The following is a 10,210-nucleotide window of genomic DNA, read 5'->3' on the forward strand; positions in this document are numbered from 1 at the left end:
CTCGATCAGGTCAACATGCATGTTAAAACTGCGAAAGTATGAGCCTGATGAGGGCTAATCCCAGACCTATCCCAGACCTAACTTGCGTTATCCTCTAAAATAGTGATCGAAACCAGGTTTAATTGACTGTTTTAGTTGTGGTACCACTTTACTACGTGATCCAAAGCAGAAAAAACACTTGATCAGGTCAACATGCATGTTAAAACTGCGAAAATATGACCCTGATGAGGGCAAATCCCAGGCCTAACCTAGGCCTAACATGCGTTATCTTCTAAAATATTGAGCGAAACCAGGTTTAATTGACTGTTTCAGTGTGGTACCACATTACTACGTGACCCAAACCGGAAAAAACCCAGGATCTGTTCAACAAGTATGTGAAAAACGCGAAAGTATGAGCCTGATGAGGGCAAATCCCAGACCAATCCCAGACCTAACTTGCATTATCCTCTAAAATATTGATCCAAACCAGGTTTAATGGACTGTTTCAGTGTGGTACCTTTTTACTACGTGATACAAAGCAGAAAAAACCCTCGATCACGTCAACATGTATGTTAAGACTGCGAAAGTATGACCCTGATGAGGGCAAATCCCAGGCCTAACCTAGACCTAACATGCGTTGTCCTCTAAAATATTGATGGAAACCAGTCTTAATTGACTGTTTCAGTGTTGCACTTCATTACTACGTGATGCAATCCAGAAAAAGCCCAGGATCTAGGTATCAAGTATGAGAAATATGCGAAAGAATGAGCCCGACGAGAGCAAATCCCAGACCTAACCTGGACCTAACATGAATTATTCTCTAAAATATTGATCAAAACCAGGCTTAATTGACTGTTTCAGTGTGGTACCACATTACTACGTGACCCAATCCAGAAATAGCCCAGGATCCAGCCATGAAGTATGAGAAATATGCGAAAGTATAAGCCTGATGGGGGCAAATCCTAGACCTAACCCAGACCTAACATGCGTTATCCTCTAAAATATTTATCAAGACCAGGTTTAATTGAATGTTTCAGTGAGGTACCACATTACTACATGATACAATCCAGAAATAGACTAGGATCTAGCCATGAAGTATGAGAAAAATGCGAAAGTATGAGCCTGATGAGTGAAAATCCCAGACCTAACCTAGACCTAACATGCGTTATCCTCAAAAATATAGATCGAAACCAGGTTTAATCGACTGTTTCAGTGTGGTACCACACTACTACGTGGCCCAAACAGGAAAAAACCCAGGATCTTTTCAACAAGTATGTGAAAAACGCGAAAGTATGAGCCTGATGAGGGCAAATCCCAGACCAATCCCAGACCTAACTTGCATTATCCTCTAAAATATTGATCCAAACCAGGTTTAATGGACTGTTTCAGTGTGGTACCTTTTTACTACGTGATACAAAGCAGAAAAAACCCTCGATCACGTCAACATGTATGTTAAGACTGCGAAAGTATGACCCTGATGAGGGCAAATCCCAGGCCTAACCTAGACCTAACATGCGTTGTCCTCTAAAATATTGATGGAAACCAGTCTTAATTGACTGTTTCAGTGTTGCACTTCATTACTACGTGATGCAATCCAGAAAAAGCCCAGGATCTAGGTATCAAGTATGAGAAATATGCGAAAGAATGAGCCCGACGAGAGCAAATCCCAGACCTAACCTGGACCTAACATGAATTATTCTCTAAAATATTGATCAAAACCAGGCTTAATTAACTGTTTCAGTGTGGTACCACATTACTACGTGACCCAATCCAGAAATAGCCCAGGATCCAGCCATGAAGTATGAGAAATATGCGAAAGTATAAGCCTGATGGGGGCAAATCCTAGACCTAACCCAGACCTAACATGCGTTATCCTCTAAAATATTTATCAAGACCAGGTTTAATTGAATGTTTCAGTGAGGTACCACATTACTACATGATACAATCCAGAAATAGCCTAGGATCTAGCCATGAAGTATGAGAAAAATGCGAAAGTATGAGCCTGATGAGTGAAAATCCCAGACCTAACCTAGACCTAACATGCGTTATCCTCAAAAATATTGATCGAAACCAGGTTTAATCGACTGTTTCAGTGTGGTACCACACTACTACGTGGCCCAAACAGGAAAAAACCCAGGATCTGTTCAACAAGTATGTGAAAAACGCGAAAGTATGAGCCTGATGAGGGCAAATCCCAGACCTATTCCAGACCTATCTTGCGTTATCCTCAAAAATATTGATAGAAACCTGGTTTAATCGACTGTTCCAGTGTGGTACCACATTACTACGTGATCCAATCCAGAAATAGGACCAGGATCTAGCCATGAAGTATGAGAAATATGCGAAAGAATGAGCCTGATGAGAGCATATCCCAGACCTAACCTAGACATAACATGAAATATTCTCTAAAACATTGATCGAAACCAGATTTAATTGACTGTTCCAGTGTAGTCCCACATTACTACCTGATCCAAACCAGGAAAAACCCAGGATCTGTTCAACAAGTATGTGAAAAACGCGAAAGTATGAGCCTGATGAGGGCAAATCCCTGGGCTAACCTAGACCTAACACGCGTTATCCTCAAAAATATTGATCGAAACCTGGTTTAATCGACAGTTTCAGTGTGGTACCACATTACTACGTGATCCAATCCAGAAATAACCCAGGATCTAGCCATGAAGTATGAGAAATATGCGAAAGTATGAGCCTGACGATGGCAAATCCTAGACCTAACGCAGACCTAACATGCGTTATCCTCTAAAATATTTATCAAGGCCAGGTTTATTTGATTGTTTCAGTGTGGTCCCACATTAATACGTAATCCAAACCAGAAAAAACCCAGGATCCGTTCAACAAGTATGTGAAGAATGCGAAAGTATGAGTCTGATGAGTGAAAATCCCCGGCCTAACCTAGACCTAACATGCGTTATCCTCAAAAATATTGATCGAAACCAGGTTTAATGTACTGTTTCAGTGTGGTACCACACTACTACGTGATCCAAACCAGAAAAAACCCAGGATCTGTTCAACAAGTATGTGAAAAACGCGAAAGTATGAGCCTGATGAGGGCAAATCCCAGACCTATCCCAGACCTAACTTGCGTTGTCCTCTAAGATATTGATCGAAACCAGGTTTAATTGACTGTTTCAGTGTTGTACTTCATTACTACATGATGCAATCCAGAAAAAGCCCAGGATCTAGCCATCAAGTATGAGAAATATGCGAAAGTATGAGCTTGATGAGGGCGAATCCCAGACCTATCCCAGACCTAACATGCGTTATCCTCTAAAACATTAATCGAAACCAGGTTTAATCGACTGTTTCAGTGTGGTACCACATTACTACGTGATCCAAACAAGAAAAAAACCCAGGATCTTGTCAACGAGTATGTGAAGTGTGCGTAAGTATGAGTCTGATGAGGGCTAATCCCAGACCTAACCTAGACCTAACATGAATTATTCTCTAAAATATTGATCGAAACCAGGTTTAATTGACTGTTTTAGTTGTGGTACCACTTTACTACGTGATCCAAAGCAGAAAAAACCCTCGATCAGGTCAACATGCATGTTAAAACTGCGAAAGTATGAGCCTGATGGGGGCTAATCCCAGACCTATCCCAGACCTAACTTGCGTTATCCTCTAAAATAGTGATCGAAACCAGGTTTAATTGACTGTTTTAGTTGTGGTACCACTTTACTACGTGATCCAAAGCAGAAAAAACACTTGATCAGGTCAACATGCATGTTAAAACTGCGAAAGTATGACCCTGATGAGGGCAAATCCCAGGCCTAACCTAGGCCTAACATGCGTTATCTTCTAAAATATTGAGCGAAACCAGGTTTAATTGACTGTTTCAGTGTGGTACCACATTACTACGTGACCCAAACCGAAAAAAACCCAGGATCTGTTCAACAAGTATGTGAAAAACGCGAAAGTATGAGCCTGATGAGGGCAAATCCGAGACCTAACCCAAACCTAACATGCGTTATCCTCTAAAATATTGATCCAAACCAGGTTTAATGGACTGTTCCAGGGTGGTACCACTTTACTACGTGATCCAAAGCATTAAGAACCCTCGATCAGGTCAACATGTATGTTAAAACTGCGAAGGTATGACCCTGATGAGGGCAAATCCCAGGCCTTACCTAGACCTAACATGCGTTGTCCTCTAAAATATTGATGGAAACCAGGTTTAATTGACTGTTTCAGTGTTGTACTTCATTACTACGTAATGCAATCCAGAAAAAGCCCAGGATCTAGCCATCAAGTATGAGAAATATGCGAAAGAATGAGCCTGATGAGGGCAAATCCCAGACCTATCCCAGACCTAACTTGCGTTATCCTCAAAAATATTGATCGAAACCTGGTTTAATCGACAGTTTCAGTGTGGTACCACATTACTACGTGATCCAATCCAGAAATAACCCAGGATCTAGCCATGAAGTATGAGAAATATGCGAAAGTATGAGCCAGACGGTGGCAAACCCTAGACCTGACGCAGACCTAACATGCGTTATCCTCTAAAATATTTATCAAGGCCAGGTTTATTTGATTGTTTCAGTGTGGTCCCTCATTACTACGTAATCCAAACCAGAAAAAACCCAGGATCCGTTCAACAAGTATGTGAAGAATACGAAAGCATGAGCCTGACGAGGGCAAATCCCAGACCTGTCCCAGACCTAAGTTGCGTTATCCTCAAAAATATTGATCGAAACCTGGTTTAATCGACTGTTTCAGTGTGGTACCACATTACTACGTGATCCAATCCAGAAATAGCCCAGGATCTTGTCATGAAGTATGAGAAATATGCGAAAGTATGAGCCTGATGGGGGCAAATCCTAGACCTAACCCAGACCTAACATGCGTTGTCCTCTAAAATATTGATCCAAACCAGGCTTAATTGAATGTTTCAGTGTGGTCCCACATTAATACGTAATCCAAACCAGAAAAAACCCAGGATCCGTTCAACAAGTATGTGAAGAATGCGAAAGTATGAGTCTGATGAGTGAAAATCCCAGGCCTAACCTAGACCTAACATGCGTTATCCTCTAAAATATTGATCCAAATCAAGTTTAATGGACTGTTTCAGTGTGGTACCACTTTACTACGTGATCCAAAGCAGAAATAGCCCAGGATCCAGCCATGAAGTATGAGAAATATGCGAAAGTATGAGCCTGATGGGGGCAAATCCTAGACCTAACCCAGACCTAACATGCGTTGTCCTCTAAAATATTGATCCAAACCAGGCTTAATTGAATGTTTCAGTGTGGTACCACATTACTATGTGATCCAAACCAGTAAAAACCCAGGATCCGTTCAACAAGTATGTGAAGAATGCGAAAGTACGAGTCTGCTGAGTGAAAATCCCCGGCCTAACCTAGACCTAACATGCGTTATCCTCAAAAATATTGATCGAAACCAGGTTTAATCGACTGTTTCAGTGTGGTACCACACTACTACGTGACCCAAACCGGAAAAACCCAGGATCTGTTGAACAAGTATGTGAAAAACGCGAAAGTATGAGCCTGACGAGGGCAAATCCCAGACCTGTCCCAGACCTAAGTTGCGTTATCCTCAAAAATATTGATCGAAACCTGGTTTAATCGACTGTTTCAGTGTGGTACCACATTACTACGTGATCCAATCCAGAAATAGCCCAGGATCTTGTCATGAAGTATGAGAAATATGCGAAAGTTTGAGCCTGACGAGGGCAAATCCTAGACCTAACGCAGACCTAACATGCTTTATCCTCTAAAATATTTATCAAGACCAGGTTTATTTGATTGTTTCAGTGTGGTCCCTCATTACTACGTAATCCAAACCAGAAAAAACCCAGGATCCGTTCAACAAGTATGTGAAGAATACGAAAGCATGAGTCTGATGAGTGAAAATCCCAGGCCTAACCTAGACCTAACATGCGTTATCCTCAAAAATATTGATCGAAACCTGGTTTAATCGACTGTTTCAGTGTGGTACCACATTACTATGTGATCCAAACCAGAAAATAACCCAGGATCCGTTCAACAAGTATGTGAAGAATACGAAAGTATGAGTCTGATGAGTGAAAATCCCAGGCCTAACATAGACCTAACATGCGTTATCCTCAAAAATATTGATCCAAACCTGGTTTAATCGACTGTTTCAGTGTGGTACCACATTACTATGTGATCCAAACCGGAAAATAACCCAGGATCTGTTCAACGAGTATGTGAAGTGTGCGAAAGTATGAGTCTGATGAGGGCAAATCCCAGACATATCCCAGACCTAACTTGCGTTGTCCTCTAAGATATTGATGGAAACCAGGTTTAATTGACTGCTTCAGTGTTGTACTTCATTACTACGTGATGCAATCCAGAAAAAGCCCAGGATCTAGCCATGAAGTATGAGAAATATGCGAAACTATCAGCCTCATGAGGGCAAATCCTAGACCTAACCCAAACCTAACATGCGTTATCCTCTAAAATATTTATCAAGACCAGGTTTAATTGAATGTTCCAGTGTGGTACCACATTACTACGTGAACCAAACCAGAAAAAACCTAGGATCCGTTCAACAAGTATGTGAAGAATGCGAAAGTATGAGTCTGATGAGTGAAAATCACAGGGCTAACCTAGACCTAACATGCGTTATCCTCTAAAATATTGATCCAAACCAGGTTTAATGGACTGTTTCAGTGTGGTGCCACTTTACTACGTGATCCAAAGCAAAAAAAACCCTCGATCACGTCAACATGTATGTTAAAACTGCGAAAGTATGACCCTGATGAGGGCAAATCCCAGGCCTAACCTAGACCTAACATGCGTTGTCCTCTAAAATATTGATGGAAACCAGGTTGAGTTAACTGTTTCAGTGTTGTACTTCATTACTACGTGATGCAAACCGGAAAAAGCCCAGAATCTAGCCATCAAGTATGAGAAATATGCGAAAGAATGAGCCTGATGAGAGCAAATCCCAGACCTATCCCAGACCAAACTTGCGTTATCCTCTAAAATATTGATCGAAACCAGTTTTAATTGACTGTTTCAGTGTGGTACCACATTACTACATGATCCAAACCAGAAATAGCCCAGGATCCAGCCATGAAGTATGAGAAATATGCGAAAGTATGAGCCTGATGGGGGCAAATCCAAGTCCTAACCCAGACCTAACATGCGTTATCCTCTAAAATATTGATTCAAACCCGGTTTAATGGACTGTTTCAGTGTGGTACCACTTTACTACGTGATCCAAAGCAGAAAAAACCCTCGATCACGTCAACATGTAAGTTAAAACTGCGAAAGTATGACCCTGATGAGTGAAAATCCCAGACCTAACCTAGACCTAACATGCGTTATCCTCTAAAATATTGATCCAAACCAGGATTAATGGACTGTTTCAGTGTGGGCCCACATTACTACGTGATCCAAACCAGTAAAAACCCAGGATCTGTTCAACAAGTATGTGAAGAATGCGAAAGTATGAACCTGATGAGGGCAAATCCCAGACCTATCCCAGACCAAACTTGCGTTATCCTCTAAAATATTGATCGAAACCAGGTTTAATCGACTGCTTCAGTGTGGTACCACACTACTACGTGACCCAAACAGGAAAAAACCCAGGATCTGTTCAACAAGTATGTGAAAAACGCGAAAGTATGAGCCTGATGAGGGCAAATCCCTGGGCTAACCTAGACCTAACACGCGTTATCCTCAAAAATATTGATCGAAACCTGGTTTAATCGACAGTTTCAGTGTGGTACCACATTACTACGTGATCCAATCCAGAAATAACCCAGGATCTAGCCATGAAGTATGAGAAATATGCGAAAGTATGAGCCTGACGATGGCAAATCCTAGACCTAACGCAGACCTAACATGCGTTATCCTCTAAAATATTTATCAAGGCCAGGTTTATTTGATTGTTTCAGTGTGGTCCCACATTAATACGTAATCCAAACCAGAAAAAACCCAGGATCCGTTCAACAAGTATGTGAAGAATGCGAAAGTATGAGTCTGATGAGTGAAAATCCCCGGCCTAACCTAGACCTAACATGCGTTATCCTCAAAAATATTGATCGAAACCAGGTTTAATGTACTGTTTCAGTGTGGTACCACACTACTACGTGATCCAAACCAGAAAAAACCCAGGATCTGTTCAACAAGTATGTGAAAAACGCGAAAGTATGAGCCTGATGAGGGCAAATCCCAGACCTATCCCAGACCTAACTTGCGTTGTCCGCTAAGATATTGATCGAAACCAGGTTTAATTGACTGTTTCAGTGTTGTACTTCATTACTACATGATGCAATCCAGAAAAAGCCCAGGATCTAGCCATCAAGTATGAGAAATATGCGAAAGTATGAGCCTGATGAGGGCGAATCCCAGACCTATCCCAGACCTAACATGCGTTATCCTCTAAAACATTAATCGAAACCAGGTTTAATCGACTGTTTCAGTGTGGTACCACATTACTACGTGATCCAAACAAGAAAAAAACCCAGGATCTTGTCAACGAGTATGTGAAGTGTGCGAAAGTATGAGTCTGATGAGGGCTAATCCCAGACCTAACCTAGACCTAACATGAATTATTCTCTAAAATATTGATCGAAACCAGGTTTAATTGACTGTTTTAGTTGTGGTACCACTTTACTACGTGATCCAAAGCAGAAAAAACCCTCGATCAGGTCAACATGCATGTTAAAACTGCGAAAGTATGAGCCTGATGAGGGCTAATCCCAGACCTATCCCAGACCTAACTTGCGTTATCCTCTAAAATAGTGATCGAAACCAGGTTTAATTGACTGTTTTAGTTGTGGTACCACTTTACTACGTGATCCAAAGCAGAAAAAACACTTGATCAGGTCAACATGCATGTTAAAACTGCGAAAGTATGACCCTGATGAGGGCAAATCCCAGGCCTAACCTAGGCCTAACATGCGTTATCTTCTAAAATATTGAGCGAAACCAGGTTTAATTGACTGTTTCAGTGTGGTACCACATTACTACGTGACCCAAACCGGAAAAAACCCAGGATCTGTTCAACAAGTATGTGAAAAACGCGAAAGTATGAGCCTGATGAGGGCAAATCCCAGACCAATCCCAGACCTAACTTGCATTATCCTCTAAAATATTGATCCAAACCAGGTTTAATGGACTGTTTCAGTGTGGTACCTTTTTACTACGTGATACAAAGCAGAAAAAACCCTCGATCACGTCAACATGTATGTTAAGACTGCGAAAGTATGACCCTGATGAGGGCAAATCCCAGGCCTAACCTAGACCTAACATGCGTTGTCCTCTAAAATATTGATGGAAACCAGTCTTAATTGACTGTTTCAGTGTTGCACTTCATTACTACGTGATGCAATCCAGAAAAAGCCCAGGATCTAGGTATCAAGTATGAGAAATATGCGAAAGAATGAGCCCGACGAGAGCAAATCCCAGACCTAACCTGGACCTAACATGAATTATTCTCTAAAATATTGATCAAAACCAGGCTTAATTGACTGTTTCAGTGTGGTACCACATTACTACGTGACCCAATCCAGAAATAGCCCAGGATCCAGCCATGAAGTATGAGAAATATGCGAAAGTATAAGCCTGATGGGGGCAAATCCTAGACCTAACCCAGACCTAACATGCGTTATCCTCTAAAATATTTATCAAGACCAGGTTTAATTGAATGTTTCAGTGAGGTACCACATTACTACATGATACAATCCAGAAATAGACTAGGATCTAGCCATGAAGTATGAGAAAAATGCGAAAGTATGAGCCTGATGAGTGAAAATCCCAGACCTAACCTAGACCTAACATGCGTTATCCTCAAAAATATAGATCGAAACCAGGTTTAATCGACTGTTTCAGTGTGGTACCACACTACTACGTGGCCCAAACAGGAAAAAACCCAGGATCTTTTCAACAAGTATGTGAAAAACGCGAAAGTATGAGCCTGATGAGGGCAAATCCCAGACCAATCCCAGACCTAACTTGCATTATCCTCTAAAATATTGATCCAAACCAGGTTTAATGGACTGTTTCAGTGTGGTACCTTTTTACTACGTGATACAAAGCAGAAAAAACCCTCGATCACGTCAACATGTATGTTAAGACTGCGAAAGTATGACCCTGATGAGGGCAAATCCCAGGCCTAACCTAGACCTAACATGCGTTGTCCTCTAAAATATTGATGGAAACCAGTCTTAATTGACTGTTTCAGTGTTGCACTTCATTACTACGTGATGCAATCCAGA

The sequence above is a fragment of the Colletes latitarsis genome, unplaced genomic scaffold (assembly GCF_051014445.1).
Source record: "Colletes latitarsis isolate SP2378_abdomen unplaced genomic scaffold, iyColLati1 scaffold0006, whole genome shotgun sequence".
NCBI lineage: Eukaryota > Metazoa > Arthropoda > Insecta > Hymenoptera > Colletidae > Colletes > Colletes latitarsis.